General features: G+C 34.8%; 1 long non-coding RNA gene across 2 annotated transcripts; it reads left to right on the forward strand.

The window, feature by feature from the left end:
* The first annotated feature begins 5,121 nt into the window (after positions 1–5,121).
* On the forward strand, positions 5,122–18,008 carry LOC111923076 (uncharacterized). Of its 2 annotated transcripts, XR_015285882.1 has the most exons (8): positions 5,122–5,267; positions 6,360–6,496; positions 8,005–8,116; positions 8,491–8,606; positions 9,459–9,531; positions 10,332–10,533; positions 13,608–13,681; positions 17,806–18,008. It is a non-coding gene; the product is annotated as an uncharacterized LOC111923076 (long non-coding RNA). The 2 variants fall into 2 exon arrangements; XR_002860906.2 differs by lacking the exons at positions 13,608–13,681; positions 17,806–18,008 and having other exon boundaries at positions 10,332–10,744.
* Positions 18,009–19,385: the final 1,377 nt, after the last annotated feature.

Here is a 19,385-nt window from a genome sequence, read left to right on the forward strand (position 1 = left end):
ATTGAGTGTTTACAAAGGAAAAATATGGATCCAGCATTACACTGGAACAAAATCTGATTCCCCCCAGAAGCACAACAAAACCAGGAATTCTTTACACTTTCATACCCTATCAGGAGAGCTATGGGCAAGTTCACTCAACTCATCAGACTGAACACAGGCAGTTGAATTATATGAACTTTGCTTGGCCAACTGTCAAAAGTATGTTGTATACTTACACAAAATACTTTTTTTTTTTCCTTTGCTGCAGCAACTCAGGCAGCCTACCACTACTTTAGTATTTTAAATGTATGTTCTGATGTTCTGAAACTGAGTGGGGATTCCCTGTATATTAGGAAGTTAAGGAAAAAATGTTGAGTGCCATTAACACTGGAACTTCTCAACTTCTTTTAGTAGGAAAGCACAAAAATTCAGTCTCCTTAAGGAGTAAAAGAGGATATTTTATCATAAAAGTATGTATAGACATAAAATGGATTTTGTTCCATTTTCTAGAATTCGTCATTGTCCTAACTTCCTTTCTGAGTGCAAGCAAGTAGCACCCATCATAGATGACACCTTATCTGAAAGCTAGTTTACCCTCCCTGTCTGTATTATCACAATGGTTCCTCAAAGAGCTTGTGGTGCTTTAACCTCATGGTTAAATTAAGAATTTCACCTGATCTCAGAAAAAAAATCCAATAAAACAGCTCAAACAAACTAGAAATTTGGGTTTCATGCTTCTTAAAACCAACACAGTGGGAAACTCTCACAAAATGCCAGGTAAGGTCAGTGAGGTTCTGTACTCAGTTCCCACGATGAGGCTGTTGCCCACAGCATACTATGCATTGCCTGGGTTAGTTCTTTATCCTCAGCATCTTACTGCAAAAGTTAAACCTTCCAAAAATTTTTGAAAAGTATTTATATGTATGTTATAATGATACTGAGTTGCTTGATTTCTTTTTACCTAAGTCTGTTTAAATACCTCCATAAAAAATAAGCATTTTGTTGTTACTGTAACATCACTTGACCTGGCAGGTTACTATAATTGCCTGCAAAATCCAGATATTCTAACTTAGCCAAATCATTGGCATTCAATTAATAGAGTGAAACACTGTTTCACCAGACAGACTTTATATAAAATAGGATCTCCCAGGGCTTTGTTTCATATCTCATGGATATATAAAATGTGCTGTGTGCAGTTTGATTCAAATACATCCATGGCTTACAAAACATATCACTGTTTAAAAATGAGTAATGTGATGGAAAAGATAAAATAATGTTCTTTAACCAATATCAGTGAATCATCAGATACGGAAGTAGTGATATATGAATCCTGCCTTAATCTTATAGAAAACTATGACCTGATAGAGAAGGATTACATGACACACACATCACCTGACATTTACTTCTGGTTTATCATAAAATATTTGCCCTCTTATGAAGTAAGAGTTGAACCAACCTGGAACTAAAAAGAAAGGAGGGAATGAGAGTAGGCCCCTTACTCTCATGTTCAACACAGACATCAAGAGCAGAAAATCCTTTGAACAGTTTAATTTAAATATGTTAGGGTATTGATAAGTGTCACTGCTTTATGGTTTGTATTGCTTATCAAGAGATTTATCAGACGTTCACAAAATCTTTAACTCTTAAGTGAAGAATAATAAATCAGTCAAATATTTTTCTAAAAAAAAAAAAACAGTAAAACTACATATTATTTTTAAAAGATATCAAACAAAACTAGAACAAAACCAAACCAAGCCAAAAAAAACATTAGTATTTCAGATAGCTACTCCAGAGAAATCTTGTGTCCTACTACCCTTTATTCACAAAGACAATTGATAAAAAATTATACTTCAAATTTTCCATGCACTTGAACCATTTTTAGTTTGGAACTGTTCTCAATCTTCTCCTTGATTAATTTAACAGCTAGCAATTTTTATGGCAGCTTTTTTAAAAGATCCTGTTATTCTTGTTATTCTGCCTGGTGGTATGAATAAAAAAATCAAGATAAAGTTGCATCTAAAATAGCCATTATTAGGGGTAACTCCTCTTCTGAGAATGGATGACTGCCATTCTTAGACATAACTGTTGTTTCCAGTAGCCTTATGTGGAAGAAGGGAGAAAGAAGTACTTAACCATGAAGAAAAATGTCATTTTTAATAGCAAAAAAAAAAAAAAGTAAACTGAAGGTGATTCTATATGCAGTGTAGAAAATTACAGGATATAAAAGTACTCTCATGATTTATCAATATGCCAAGGAGAATGTGGAAAAAAGCTTTCAATCTTGTGCATTCTCCATTAAATAATCATTTAAGTTGTGACAAATTGTGAATGATCTCTTCTGTGTTTCCAGTACGGCACAAAATAATTCAACCCTAAATTTAGGTGGTTTATCTGAAAAGTACTTTTGAACATGATTACCCAGATTTATAAATAGTCAGGTAACACTGATGAAGAATTTCTTTATTGACATCAATAATTCTCACCTTTTAAATCCTGTTTTTATGTATTTGTCCAAATTTGAACAGTTGTGCTTTTCTAGAATGTTAATAAATTTTCTTGTTATTACTCAGATAGGCAAAGAAAATTATTTCAGTGTTAAAGTGCATTATTTTTAAATCCTGGATGTCAGAAATACAACACTGTGGACTTCACATTGCTCAAATATTACTCAATTAATGCCAGAACTCCTCTTGATTACAGAAAACAGGAAGAAATTCCTTTAAACATATTCTCAGTTTAAAGTGTCTACCTATGTATATTTATTTGTTTCTACTTTAAAACAGAGTAAAAAAGCAATAAAGAGCACAGAACAGAACATCTGGTAATGCCACCACCGTGTGCATGCTCTGCCTTTTCCTGCCCTTGGCTGTGGCATTGGACTGAATTTTCACAGCAGTGTCAGCTGGAGAAACAGGGCCTTATTGTGAGGGATGGGACACAGCACTGGACATAGCACTGGACATAGCAATGGCTTGACTCTTAGGGAAGCTCAGATTGGAACAGTTTGTCATACCTCTTACATGGTATCTGAGATACCATATCTACTCATATGGTATCTGAGTCCTCTGCAATCCCTACTGTCAGCTCCTCAAGGGAATGTTTCTTCTTCTATATATCACATCTGGAACAAAGAAAACTCTTCTCACTTGAGTCTTGGGCACCACTGTAATATGAATAAAAGGGATAACATTATAAATGAGTTAACAGCTGTGCTGGGGAGGTATTTAATGCCTGTGGAAGTAAAGTAAGGGCCACATTATCTAAGACAATCTTTTCACTGAAGTCAATTTTAGAAACTGCATTTTTTAATGTGCAATATACACCTGCTTTGTAGAATGGGGGCACTGGCAATGCAGGAATAACACAGAATCAAGTACAAAAGCACTACTCCAGGTACTTTGTGCCAGCATATAAAAACATTCAACAGTAGCTATTTTGTCATAACTACAGTGGCACCAAAAAAGCCAGTTTGCGTTTTCCGTAACTGTGTGCCAAAAAACACGATCACCTTTAAAGAAATTAATTGCAGCTCTCTAAGAGCTCTCCTACACGGGGCATGTGAAACCCAGCTGCAGAGCCAACCATTTTAAGGGATTCTGCTTGCAGCTGCAGCTAGAACTATATTAAATCCCACTAACATATTTGGGGGAATGAAAAAGAGCATTTTCATTGTAAATTAATGCTAATTTTCTATTCTTGATGCATCTAAAATTTCCATGACAGTCAAGGAAGCAGTCAGTGAGGCCTAGCTATAATGACAGGTAGGTGTTAAGGCACTTTGAACACTGCCAAAAGAAAGACACCTGCCCTGTCAGTCTGCCTATAAATATAGTTTGAACCTGTCTGTTCCAAACGTGGGAAGACTGCTTCATGCTATTGACAGAATTTAAGAATTAGGCACAATTAACCAGGGCTAAGCCACAACAATTACAGAAATATTAGAAGAAAAACTTGAAAAGAATATTAGAAGAAAACCTGCAGTGGGTGGATAATGACCAGCACCTGCTAGATGCACCCTCACGCTTCTTCACCAAGAGCACAGGAGAGAAAACATGTATGAAAAAGCTCGATGATTGAAATAAAGACCAGGGGAAAAATAATTTGTTGCCAAGCAAAACAGAATTGTGTAGCAAAAAACAATACCTTTCTAGCACCCGGTTTTATACCTCCATTCCTTTTTCTTCTACATCCTCCCTTCCTGAGTGGTACAGAGGGACAGGGAATGGGACATTCCTTAAAGCTCTTATTTGCTACTTCTTCCATCTATCACCTTTCCCCTACTCCAGTGTGGGTCCAGTTGTGAGCTACAGTTCTTCAAGATAAACCTTTTCCACAGACATCTCTCCATGGGCTGCAGGGAAATCTCTGCTCCAGACCCTCAAACCCCTTGTCCTCTTCTTCTTCCTTCTCTGACCTTGGTATGTCAATGGTTGTGTGATATTTTCTCACTCCTCTTCCAGAGCTGACACACAGCTGGTTTTACCCTTTCTTAAACGTATTTTCACAGAGGCACCACCGGCACTGCTGAAGGGCCCAGCTTTGGCCAGCAGTGGGTCTCTTTCAGGGCTGGCTCAAATCCTCTCTGGGCAGCCCCATCCTCTCCTCACAGAGGCTGTCCCACTGCTGCCACTGCCAGCACCTGGGCAGCAACACCAGCATTCTCCCCTCTGGAAAATTACCAGTTAAGGGCCCTTGGTTTTATCATATTGCTCCTGCCATAAAAGCCAAGAATGCTGTTAAACCACCGTGATTCTACTGCTCTCTAGTTAAGTGATAATTTTTCACTGTTCTTAAAATCAGTGTGAATTCAAATTTCATGGATTCAAACTACAACTCAAGAGCACAGCTAAAATTCAGTGCATAAATGAATTCATATTTACAACCATATTTAAATGATTAATATTAATAAAAAAGGTTTTATCTTTTTGATTAAAGACCTTGATGACCATACTTTAAAAAGGGATTTTATAGAGAAAAAAAACCAATTCTTAAGGAAGTGTTTAATCCAACCTCATACCCTGTGATTCTCTTGGTTAGTATTTGAGGGTCTGTTTTGGATGCAGCAGCTAGCTTACAATAACTCACAATGGCTTCCAGAAGAAGAGTCACAAATGATTGACACATGTTGTCACAGATACACACATTCACAAGATAGTTTTTTGCCCAAGCAGTAGGATGCAACCCACTGTCTCTAAAACACCTGTATCTGCAGAGCTGGCTTTCAGGACACTCAATTAGAATAGAAAGAGATATCAGAGACCACCCAATTCATATGTTCTAACAATCAGGTAAAAAAAAAAAGAACAAGAAATCAGAATAGAAGATCAACCCTATGAGGTTGGGCTAGACAGATTCCTAAAAATTATACTTATAAAAAACAGTAGTATTCAAGGTCAAAAAACATTTGCAGTTTTCTACTCATGCAAGCAAGTAGTTGGGTCTTTTCCTATACTTTTCTGCTTTAAACATTTTAAAATAAAATATGTCCACACTCATTGACCACTGTCCATATCCTGATATCTTCATTTATGTATGGGGTACAGACCAATGCTCTAAAAAAATTCCAGCAGCAGTCAGACTCATGACCAAAAGTGTGACTTGAAATATACGTGGGTACAAAAATCCAGCCTAAAAATGTTCTTAAGACCTTTATTTGTTCTCTTCTACGTTAGCTGTTTAAAGGAAAAATCATAAGCACACCCTTCATTTAAGTTATGATAAATGTACCATGCTATCTCCAAAAGGGGCAGATCAGAGACTTAAAATGGTTCTGTATGGAGGAGCTTATTTAAAACAGATTTTTAAAGGTCTTCTTTTCTCAGAATAGCAAGTTTAAGTAATCTTCATTTGTGTCATTCTGCATGCAAAAAGGCATGTACACAATTGCTTCTAGATATATCTCTATGGAAATTATGGGGAAGTGCATCATAAAATAAAATATACAGAGGCAGATGAGGAGAATATTTTGAGTTTTTTTTTCTCTAATGCTGATAGCTAGCGGACTTTAGTAAGCAGCAGGTGTTTTGTTATCTTCCCCAGATAATCAGTAAATTGCTTGCATTGTGTATCTGTCAGCTTTGCCATGACTCTTTCAGGGTCTGTTGTTATGTTGTAGAATCTGGGGTCTTTAGCATAGTTTAGTCTCCTGACAGCTATTGCAACTCCTTGCCATCACCTCTACTCTTGCAGTTTTCACAAACATGGAAGTGAGACCTTTCATTTCAATACAATTCCCTTTAGGAGATTTAATAGTTTTTTTCTCAGAAAGGTGAGACATTTTTCTGGCAAAATTTAGTGCATCATTTTGGTTTGGGGTTTATTTTGGTAATTTTTAATGTTACAAAACTTCTATGAGATTCCAACTAACTTTTTTATTCTAGCAAAAGAAACCATACAAGGCTAGAAGAATAGCAGTACTAAGTGCTCACACATGTTGGGGTGCTGAACAGTAAAGGAGGAATTGCAGTCCCTTGCAGGGGAGAAGAGGCTTCTCATCTTTACCTCGCAACACGTCCAGGTGAGAAGTGCCCAGTTTCATGTTTCAAGACCAAGGAGGTTCTGAACAACCTGCCCTGGCACCAACCCTAATCCAGGGTGGGGTTGTAAGGTCACAACTCAACCCAGTCTGGGATTCAGTTTCTTACTCCCAAAGCAAGAAACTTCTTCAAAAGTTTCAAAATAGCATCTTTCAGCCCAAAGCGTCTCCCACACTGTTACCTCCTTCACTTTCATTAGACAGGTCTATTCATTCTATCTCAAAACCCTCACATTTATCTTGATTCCATGACAAATTGTTTCATTATTTTTTTTAGTTAATTCTTTTAAACTTTAATTTAATGCTGCAGTCTTCTAATTCTAAAAGGAGATGTAGCATAAGTGTATGCATGAGTGTGTGTGTCCAAGTGGGAATAACTGGAACTTCTTCTGGATGCAGAAAAGAGAAGGCATCAATCAGCCTTCCTATGAGAAATGACTGACTTTCAGGTTTCACAGGAGTCACAGTGATTATTTGCCACTCAATAATGTCACTATTTACAACAAAATCAAACCTGTCTTGGTAAAGCTTTGGGAGAAAGGTGACTAAATGCTTTATTGCAAAGCAAGGATCAGGAACTGACTCACAAATGGATGATGGGAGTGATGGGAGCCTGGACTGTTGCACAGCCATTTTCTCCTACAGACTATTCCCTTAGTTTCAAGAGAGTTATAAAATGAAAAAACAACAACAAACAAACAAAATAAAAACAAACCACCTCACCTGGCTTTAGCAGGAATTAAGACAATGTGTGTCAAATATTCAGTTATGTATGAGTTTCTCTTTTTTGGACCATACCTTATTATTCAAAAATTGTGGTTTTCTTTTTCTTATTGAAAAGTATTTTCAATAAAGTATTACTGTTCAGCAAATTTATCCTTCTCAATTCTGAATCCTGAGATGAGACATTATACAATAGATTTTCTCCTCATACTCAAAATTGAAGCATAACTATCTATTGAAAATGGTGAGGTAAATTACAATGAGATGACATGTTTTCATTGAAAAAAATATTATAACAGACTTTTGTGCATTTTATATATTTTCCTTTTTCACAGAAGAAAAAATCACCTATTTTTAAAGATTATTTATGTTTTTATATGGTATTTTTTAAAAAATTTTATTAAAAACTATTTTCAATAACCAAGTGATTTTATTAGGCCTGGATAAAGGGAAAAATCTATCACAACTATAAATGTATAAAGTATAAAGTAAACAATGGAGAAAGTGAGAAATATTTACACAAAAGCCATTTATTCCTTCTAAAAAAATATATACATGGAACTTTTCAGCACCTTTTTCTATTGTTTCAACCAATCATATCACAAGCAGAAATCTTCTCATCCATATCTAAAAAAAATTGCTAAAATGAATTGCAGCACACAGCAAAGTTAGACTAAATATCCATTTGAATATTCTTAATGCTGATCATTCAAACCCATAGCAGCTTATGTTTAATAATAAAATCTAAATTTATTTCTTTTTTCTAGAAGTGGTTACATTCCCTGGATCTTCAGTGGGAAATTGGACACTAAAACATCAAGGCAGAAAGAAAAAAAATATCTAGAAATACATAGCAAGTGTGATGCTATGTCTGATTCAGTTAAGTCTGAATAATAGAGGGCTTTATTTCAAGCTTCAACATTTGCAAATATATGTCTTCTGCAAATGTTTTCCATACACATTTTTCTAATAATTAGGAGTTAGTAAATGAACATGGATTAACCAAAGTAATTTTTAAAGTATTTTCATATATTCTTGAGCGCATTCTTAAGGAAAAAAAAACATTAACTGAAGTGGTAATGTTTTAGTCTATAATGTTTGCTGATAATTTTTCAAAATATAGTTTGCCACTGGCAAATTATTTCTATTACTTCAGAGATAAGTGATCAGTAGATGTACTTTTTAGATTCATTCAAGTGGCTTACCATTTTTAAAATAGCAGAAATTGTTTCTTGTGCTTCATATTTTTCAAGGGGAAGATAATCTCCAAATCAGGTGTCATTAGAATATTCAAGATCCATTAGATCCTCCCAAAATAATGAGTTTTGTAAGAAGCTGTCTCACATACAACCTTCAGTATTTTCCTTCAGTAAGTAAAAGGACAAATTATGCTTTGTAGAAGGATCAAATCATGAAAATATATTTCTTAGTACCTAATTCTGATTTGTGGTTATAACAGTTCCATTGTGCTTCTCACTGAGGTGCTTTACAGCTTTGCGTGTCCTCAACAGAGCAAAGGTTTTCCTGGCACCATCAAACTTCACCATCTTTTGAGCTTCTCTCTGCATTTTTGACAAAAAATATCTTCTGTCAATAAATTAATCTAAAAATGTTCATGATTTCTACCATATATTTTTTATCTCTACCCTATTCATTCATATGGAGTGGGACACAGTCATTATGTTGATATTAAGTTTCTCATTTTCTTTCATTTATGTAAACAAAACTTTTTTATGACTATTTGAATAAAGTTCTAAACAGAATTTCTTACATGCAATCTCTTGAAAATCCTCTGAATCTCTGGCATAAGGTACCGGAAAGCTCATCGTCCTTTTTTTAAAGTACAGGAAAAAGACATCTCAAGTTTTATCTGCTTTCAAGGGAAGGGTAAAATGTTTCTGAGATGACAAGTAGAGATATCAATGGAAAGAAAATATAATTCAAATCTTTAAAATGACTTAAAACATCATTTTAAATACCAGATAATTTTCTAACTAAGGCACCCTTTTTTTTTCTCTTATGTTAAAACAAAAGCTAGCTGAAACTACAACGGTGCTGTAATTTACAGCCATGGCTGGATCATTAGGCAAAAAGATTGCCTTGATGAATTCTTACAGGCAGTGAAGTAGTCCCAAATTACTCCTAGAACCTGTTTTATTCCACCTAAATGAGTAGATTTTTTTAAAAAATCTAATACTACTTTTTTTCCCTGAACATTAAGCATCTGGTTATGGAAGCAGTTGAGACATCAGTGCCTCTCAAATGGTGCGATTGGTCATCTAGAATACATTCAGGTGAGAGGTATCTATTACATGTGCTTGTGGAGATTAAAATCTTTGTCTACTAGAGTCCATTTAATTACACAGTTGAAGAACAGACACTGGCATTTCGCAGACTATTTTTTAAAAGTATAAATGTTCAAAACCCCAAAATCATAAATGATATAATTGCATTTTTTTTTTCAGGGATATTTTTAAGAACAAATCTGATCTACTGAAAAGTTATATTAAGGAGTTATACCATGTGCAGTGGATGTTCCCCCAAAAATCCATTTTTATTCTATTAAATACAAATTTTTTAGTAAAAAATATCCCCTGAAACAAAAGGAGCAAAATTTTCATCAGCAAAACTATTTTACATTTCATGAAAAGTTCAAACATTCCAGTATAAACTGATTTTTTGCTATATCATTAGAAGATTTTCTTGGAACAGAATCACTGAATTAGGTGCAGTCCTTTGTATTCTTAGAACAGCCTGATAATTTGGTGCAGCTGTGAAATTATAAATGCTTGTAAGACATAAATAATAGGCATAATCTATTTCTGCACAAATACTTCTAGCTGAAATAGAATTTACTTCTCTCTAGGTGGCTTGACTCAAAGCAAATAAATTGTACTTCACTCAGATGTATGTACAGTCCTCATGATTCATTCCCATACTTGACTAGTATCTTTTCCTAATCTCTAATATCTATTAAAATAACTGAGTATTATTTCATTCCCCTAAGAATTCTGTGTAAAGAGATGTACAGACAAGAAATGCAAAAGTCTTGGCAGAAATTTTTGTATATCTTAATTCTCTAACTCTCACACAGGGAACTGTGTATACCCAAAAAATGTGCATGCGACCAAAGGCCAAATGCACAAGCCAGGAGGCAGCTTCGACTTCAAACAAGACTTGCAGACTCACATTTCCCATCTCAGGGGAAAATAATCGTGCTTTCTTCCCATTTACACCTTCATGGACTTCTAAAACCGTTTAAGACTCCAGGCCATGGATCCAGCTGCTGCTACCAGGCAAGAACAGTTTGGCTGATGTTCTGCTGACAGAGAACAAAAGGTGCTCAGTACACAGAGAAAATGTGCAGGCAAAGGGCCATCAGACATACCTGGGCTTCCCAACAGCTTTCAAGTTCAGAGTTCTTACAGTTCCTGTAATTCTTCTCCAGCAGAACAAACCTTTTGTTTTATGAAGAAATAAAAGGGAAAAAAGCATTCCAGGAGAAAATTTGCAGGCATAGTTTTTGATTTTTTTCATAATAGGAAAGAGCTGTCCTTGTATTTCCCAAATACCTGAGACCTGAAAGAAGATAATCACTAATGGTGTTGTCACATCGATTTTTTCATTATCATAAGGGAAAATTTTAGTAGTGCATGATACATTTCAAGTTATGCAATTATAGCAACTCTACCTTCCCAAATCCATTACATTCTTCAGTGTGCTGCTTAGATCTTCTAAGGTGGAAGAGTGCATTTACTGATTTTAGGTATATTCACTATTATTTGACATCACAGAAATTGCACAATTGTAGTCAATTTTAAAACAGAAAAAATGAACAACTATTTAATAATGCTTCATATTTATATGTTTAGAAGTTTACTGTGGAGTTTTATTCAGAGCAGTACTAAGACTGGAAATAAATGACAGCACAAACAGAATGAATATTGCAAAAGAGATGTTCAACAAGTCTGTGTCTAGCTTTAGTTTTTGCCATAACAATCATAGAATTCACAACTGGTATGAAGATTTTTCAATAAAAGAATCCCTCTTGTGCATAAAATAACTCTTCAATGTAACTTTTATTCAACAACATTGTTATAGATTTAAGGACAGATAAATCATCTCATTGCTGCTCATTGTTTGGCAACATTTTTTTGGTAATAGTCCAAGTTGCATGTCAGATAATACATCAAGAAAATTCTCATTTTAATATTCCTGCAAAAGCTGCATTAGGTTTTAGTTCAAATGAAATCCAATGGATTTACCTGGACTGGTTCCAACAGTGCTTTTGCATTTGTATCATCTTAAGTTAGTGCAAAAGCTGGACAATTTAGCCTTTCATTTGCTTCAGATGATCATAGTCAACTCATCTCTGAGTACCAGCAATCCCACAGGATGTGGCTGTCATTCTTAAGACCTCAAAAAAAATGATAAATGGAATATGAAAGGTATTCAATGCAATGCAATGTTCAATGCTCTGACTTATAACTAAAGAAGAAAAAAAATCAAAGATTTTTTTTTTCAAAGTCTCTGCTCTAACTAGAAGCTGTGCAAGGTAAGAAACACCCACACACCTTGGTAGAATCATAGCAAGTCCTAATGGGATATAGAGATGCTGTGGAACAAATAAAAAAGCGAGAATTACAGACCAACAACCAGACCAGTACATTGAGTCCCACTACTGAGCAAATACAGACTGAAATAAATGTGTTTCTATCAAGCTTTCTAAAGCAACAGTTCTTTAATAAGCAATAACATCCTTCTGAATGCTGGTAACACAGGAGTCAGGCTCATGCTTTATCAACAATCCAACAGTGCCATCTATCAGATTTCATTGGCATTATATTTTTCCATATGGCAATGTGTTATTCTCTTATGCTATACAATTTCTAGATTTGAACTACAAAAAGTGTACAGAAGACTAAACACTGTTAATTTATACATTAAATTAATGCATGCAGAATTCTAGGTAATCACAAAGCTATCAGGGTGGAGGGTGGGAAGAAAAAAAAAGGAAAGCTTATCTTTTAAAAATGTTACAACTATTAGATAGCAATTGGTTACATTCTTTTTCAGAAAATTGGTCATCGTTTTTTCTCATGTGATCATCAACTGATTTTCTGGAGTTAGAAGTTTGAAATCCTCTCTGAAACTTACCACCTAACAGGCTTACAAATATAATCTGTGCCACCTAAAATAATTAAATAAGACATAGCTCAATAAGCACAATTTTTTAAAGTCACTATTTGAAAAATTACCATTAACAACAAATGTGTCTTTTCTTCTCCTGAAAAGTCAGCAGGCGGGATAAATAAAAATCTATCCTATTGTAAAATTCCCAAAACTCATGTTGAATTCAATCAGAACTTCAGAAGTACAAGACTTCTACGCTATACTGACTTTCAATTTAATATGAAAGTTTTAGTTTCTTCTTTAATGAATTAAACTGCTTTGTGCAAATTTAAATCGTTCAAATAAAGGAAATGTTCACATGAGTCAGAGGACAGGTGATACTCTCAAGATAGAAGGTTCAGGTAGGGAAAAGTAGATGTCATCTGTACAATTAAATGAAACTATGACATCTGAAGATACATCAGGATACAAAGCAATGGTATTTTTCAGAATTCAAGTGGAAGTGCTTTCTGTTAAACCAGACTCAGAACGGACTGGTTGTTGCTGGGTAGCAGTAAACATGAAAGAATATAAAAAACACCTGTTCCATAAGTTCTCTGGTGCTCAAGGGAAAAGTGAGGAGATTCCACTCCTCTCTGCTATATCTACAGAGCCTGCAATTAGTTGCAACTGTACAGTACTGTGCAAGGATGGTCCTGTTCCCAGGCCAGTAAGCAGTCTATCAAAAACTAATATCCAGATTTAAGTCATTCTATGCTAAAATTAGACTTTTCTGCTCTTGAATTTATGTGATGAGTTTTACTCCAGACCATAGCTATCTGTGAGAAAAAACAGATTAAATATTATTTGACAAATTCTATAAAATTCATTACATAAATTATTCAGTAATATTTTTTTTTTACTTTTGCCAAATGTATAGTAGGACAATTAGTAAATTATTCAGATATATATTATTCTCAGGACACTGGCTTTGAAACAATCTATAACATATGTGGAAAATTCTATTCTTTAAGCAAAATATACAAAGTTATTTGTTAATTCAAACAACATCTGAAATTTTTGATCTTTTGTGTCAGTTTAAAATAACAACATTATAAAGCAGATTCCTGCATCTCAAAATGTCAAGATTATCGTAACAGAAATCCTTTTTTTTTTTTACAAAGAGTAGGAAAATTAATTCAGTTGCTACATCTTAAATAATTAATCATGTCTTCTGTTCTTTGCTGGATAACTTCAGTAGGAAGATTGGTCCTGAATACCATGTTGGCTGGCCTTGACTTGGACACCTAATTTTCTGACATCTAAACTTGGGTGAGACAAATTTCATCATACTTTGAAATCATTGAACTGCTCAAACTTACAGTTAAATTTATGGTTTTCATTATGACTAATCCAATAATAGTTTAAAATCCACACAAAGTGAGATTTTCAAAAGCCCACAGTTTTGCCCTGACTCTGCCCCCATTAAAGTCAAAGGAAGTTTTAACATAGACTTGAAGGGAGTGCTAAAGAAGCAGAAGAGGAGTGATCAAAAGCACTTGATATGGAAAACTAGGCAGCATCATCTCAGGATTAAGTGCTTTAAAAAGTTTCACCCCAAACTTAAATACATTCTTAACTATTTCCATGCATTTACAAAGTATGAAAGTGAGTTTCATAAATAAACCTACTGTGGATCCATATGTTTACCTGAAGCTATTTGAGGGAGGCATAAGCTAAGTAAGAATTCAGTGTTTTCTTTTTCCCCAAGAGCAATGCCTATTCAAAAAATTGCTTGTTAGAACAAGTCTTAAAACCTCCCTCAACATTATGTTTCACTGCCTTAGCTGATATTAGACCTTAAATCTTGCAGACTAAATTCAGGCAATAGATGTGCTGTAACGATAGTTTAACATCACCTTGAGCCTGTATTTAGAGTAGAGAGGACTACATCAATTGCCTCTTGTGCAGATTATTTCTCCTGACTAAAGACTAGTGTATTTAAGATGAAGGACAACAAGGTCACAGAAGTTATTTTAGATCCAGCAAATACATTTCGATCAGAAACAGTTTCTGCTTTATCTAGAAACAGTTATGATTTCTACCATATATTTACCATCATCTCTACCCTATTCTATCATATGACATTCTATTATAATGAGCATTAATTCTGTCATCTTAGGGGAGACCACAACCTGGGCATTCAAACTCTACCCTTAGAATTCTTTTATGCAAATTTAGCATAATTGTCATGTATCTAATTGCAATATAGAGCCATAAACTGACCTTCTGTGTTAGCTTCTTCAGAAAAAAAAAAACAATACAAGAAAAAAAATAAAATAAAATATCCAAACCAGCTCTGCAGAGGCAATTGATAAAAAGAGAGTACTGTTTTAAGTGAGCTAAATGAAAAATTCCTCTGCAAATGCAGATATACACCAACTACAGTTCTAGCAGTGGTGTAGCAGTCCTCTGTTTATAACCAAACACATTGATATTCAATAAACAGTGCTGCATAAATTTCATCTCCCTGTGGGGAAAATTTAAACTTATTTTATTATTCCGTTGGAATATTTTAAATGAGAAAAAAATGAAGATAAACTGCAGTTGACCCTAGGCATTACAAATGCCATTAAGGCTCCCGCTCTGTTAGGCCCATCTGTTGCTTTTCAGGCCAGCTATTCATTAACCTTATTAGCACCAGCCCCCATAGCCTTGAGTTGACATTTCCCTGGTTAATATGGAAAGCCCATTTCCTAGCACACATGAACAGGCTGATTAAAGAATTTGTATGAATTTTCTAATAAATGCAGTAGGATACAGAAACAACAGATCAGTTTTTTCCAAATCCAATACAAAATTCCCTTCTGCAGGCTTCTAGGGGACTGCAGTGTTCTAATATGTTAATATGTAGCTTTGCACAGTTACTGTCCTAATCAAATCAGCAGAAAATCAGTCTTCTTGGCATCAGTAATAATCTCTATCTGTTGCAGCAATATAAATCCAACTGGAATAGCATCTGATTTTGTACTAGATTTACTGATAAGCCAAAAAAACAACAGCAAATTTATTCATTCCACAGATACACCCAGCAGTTTAAATTGATGTGAATACATAAACTGTTTAAAATGTTTAACCCATTAATATGAAGTCACAGTAAGGTGAATTGTTTAATATTTAATCCCAGTGCCTCTTCATGCTGGGCATTCATGCAATTTTTTTATTCCTACAGAGAATATTGTAAGCAATTAAATTTGCAGAATGAGTTTAGAGGAAATGTTTTTCTGTCTTCATTTTTGATTAGGTATTGCAAGCATAAACAAAATTCATTGTTTTTTGTGAATTGTGTGTACATTTCTAAACCTGCACAAAATAAAACAAACATTTCAGAAAGTTAGCAATATTAATTCCTCTCACATCATAGATTTAGTGGCAACCAAGATGCAATTACAGCTGATGTAATTTCACACACTAAAAGGAAATAATGAACTCTTTTTGTCAAGAGGTTGTTTTCTGTTTTTTTCTGAAAAGTCTAAGAGTGAAAGCAAACAAACTAATGGGTTAAAATAGAAGGGGACAGTACAGCAGCCTTTCTCAGCATCCCTTTGGCACTTCTGATTCTTCTTGTATCTGAGGCAATAAAAGGTAATTTCCAGATAATTTTTTTCCCCTAAGTGGAATGCCAAGATAATTTATAGAGATGCCCTATTCTTCCTGACCAATTTATTTAGTTAGGAGTAAACCTTTAAAGATTTTAAGGCTAGAATTAAGACTGTCCTTCTTAAAAACATCCAATTCAGCAATTCAATTAATTACAAAATAAGATCTCACCTATAGAAACATCTACAATTACTATAGATAGAATGTACTGGAATACATACAGCTGTCTAAATCTCTTTTAGTGCAAGGATCTATTCATCAAGTATTCTCCCTCTGTTAATCATTGTGTGTCCTTTCTTATGAAGTTATTTGTCTCTACCATACCTGCTCTAAGCCTGTGCAAGACACAGCCTTTCTTTTCACATCTGAGTCTTTTTCAACTACCAGCAGCCCAGCACTGGTTGACAGGTAAAACAAAAATAATAATAGTCATAAATGATGTTGTCTTAAGCCAGTAAAACCAATGCAAAGACTTGCAGAGACTTTGTGTGGTTTTGGAGAATACGGAGTCTGCTGAGGGTCCACCATAGCGGTGTGTCACTGATAATGTTACCCACTCCTCCTCACGTTGTCATCACTGAGATAATCTCTTCCAACTCAATGTCGTGATTTGTGCACACCTGAGGACTGAGCCTCCATCTTTATGCCCTCAAAGAAATCCTGATATTAACAAGTGTCAAGTAAACAAAATTTCATGTCACAGGATCTATTTAAAAGATGGAGGTAATACAAAGACGGAAAAGCAATTTCTTTTGGAATTTCTGCCAAAAATGGATAAATCTGAAAGATCCAGTTCATGCCTTACAATCATCTCGAAGTTTGGATGCCTATCTGAAAGTTTTTGACTAAAAATCTGAACAATTTACAGCTGCTTGGTTTAGCTAGGAAGTTCAGGAAAATAATCTGTTTCTTGATGCATGGTTAATAGATACAGCTGAGGACACTCAAAGATAATCATGAAGTAAAAGGTCTGAAAAAAAGAACCAAAAGAAAAATAAGTAAATTTGTCAGGCCTCAGAAATGTATTTGACCCAGGAAATAGGTTAAGAAATGGATTGACTCATTCACACGTTTTATTTATGTCATCACTTGTAGTTGTGCATATTACTTTAGCTTTTCACATTGAAAAAGACCCCAACCCTATAGCACGTTAAGAGCTGCTTAGCATTTCAGTGAGACACAGAGGGGGATGAGAAGAACAGTTCTGTCTGTTCCTCTGCCTTCGTTCTTCTGCAGTGTGATGAGCAACAAGCTGAAGCTCTCTAATAAAAAAAAACTTTCCTAGTTCTGGTGCAACAGATGTTTTCACAAGTGCTTTGACTCCCAGAGAAGCAAGGCTGGAGAAAACTACATAAGCTTCCTCATCCTAACAGAACAGCACACTACCCAGCAATCATGAAGCAGCTTTTATGTGAGATTTCATATAAAAATATAAAGTACTAAAAAAAGAAGTTTCACACCTAAGCAGGAGGTCTTTTTTTCCATGTAATTATTTCTTTTTTTCCTGTATATTTCTTCCAGCTTCTGTGGCTGTAACAGTACATTTATCAATTTTCTGGCTTAAAATTTGTGCTTTGCCTTAACTTGCATAGTGCTACCTCACAATTCAGTTCCTAATAAGGAACTGAAACAACTGAAACCTTCAAAACAAAGTTTCCTTCACAAAGTCCTGTATATACAGAAGAAAAGGCTCTGTGCCTTATCCCTTATAACTGAATAAAATAAAAGGTATAAAGTGTGAGAAAAATACTCTTTTTCCTGTTTATTGATAAAATTTTCTTCTTTCTTTTCTGCAGTCCTTTGTTCCCCCCCACAAGAAGGCCAAGCCCAAAATTCTGAACAAGCAATTCAGTTAACTGCTGTTAAGAAGTACCTAAGTAAGTATTGAAGAAGATATTGCATGGCTTTTTTTTTTTTCTAGACAACTAAAATAATAATTAATCTGCCAATTTATTTCAGCAAATGAAATTAAAAAAGAGATCATCATTCAATTTCAAAACAATTGTTCACAGAGTTTTGACTCTCCTGGAATGTAGGTGTTTTCTTTAGGGTATATGAATACATCATCCAGCAGAATTTAATACGTATTTTTTAAATAATCTATTTGAATGCATATTATTCAAATGCCAAAAAATCCTGTTCTGTCTGGGAAAAGAAGAGGGCATGTCTCAGTCTTACAGGAATTGAAGAGATGGACTGTCAAGGTTTTAAGTATGCAGGTAGGAGTTCGTACTGCTGACAGCAAAAAAAGCAACCCAATAACAACCGTAAAACCCTCCTTTTGAGCTAAGTTATGTAAATTGAAGAATGCCCTTACTGGCAGCAGGTATATTATTTCAAAGAAGACAGACAACTGTGTTAATCTCCCTTCTGCTTAATCCCTGTCTCTCCACAAATCATCATGTCGACAGTTTAAACAGATTTAGATGTGACTGAAATCAAGAAAAGGAGATAGTCTCAGGGTGCTGAGGCTGATGCAGGCCTCCAAGAGGTAATTTTGTTTGTGGTAGAGAGAGAACACAGGAGAGAGAGTAAATCTAACAAATCTAACAAAGAAGCCTTCTGGCCCAGCCCTGAGGACCAAATCCAATTCCACCAAGATACACATTAAGCCCTGTCTATCACAGCTTTGTCCTTGAAAAGACAAATAATGATGAGATTCACCTTGTTGTGCTTGTCCCTGGAGACAGGAGACAGAAGACATTTAAGGAATCTGCTCTGTTGCTCATTTCAAATGCCTTTTATTATTTAATTCTTATTACCTTAGAGTAAGAAAAATAGTTAACTCTGTTAGTTTAACTGTTTGCTGTCCCTTAAGGAAGAAGCAATAATCACTAGAGTAATAAAAACAATCAAGAACTGAGAAAATGGTGGTCAGTAGAACAATGGCTCATGTATTATGCATCTTGACCAAAATATTTGTTGCAAAATGCATCTTTCATACTTCCTCTTTTAAGTGAAAAGGACCAATTTCTACTCACTGCTCAGCTCAAAATCATTGTGGAAAACATTCTCAAAAGACTGCTCTGAACTTTGGATATTTAATTTAATAATTTCTGATAGTATAAAAAGTTAAATTCCCTTATATTCCTCCTGTGCCTGGGCTGTGTCAAAACCAATCCTTTAACACTATTTTTCAGTACTTACCAATCAAGTTTTAGATGAAAGAATCCTCTCTCAAAAAGGATTTACTAGCATGCCACTCTTGAAGTTTTTAAACAAAATTTCTATCATTTAATCAGTTTAGTGTTAACTTTTAACTGATGAAATTAGCATTTGCAAGACTACACCTACAATAACAAAAAACTGTCTTTGGAATTATCTTCAATGCAAAGAAAATTATAATTACCTAGGTGGTCTGCACAATCACAGCCTG

The sequence above is a fragment of the Cyanistes caeruleus genome, chromosome 4 (genome assembly GCF_971803275.1).
Source record: "Cyanistes caeruleus chromosome 4, bCyaCae1.hap1.1, whole genome shotgun sequence".
Taxonomy (NCBI): Eukaryota; Metazoa; Chordata; class Aves; order Passeriformes; family Paridae; genus Cyanistes; species Cyanistes caeruleus.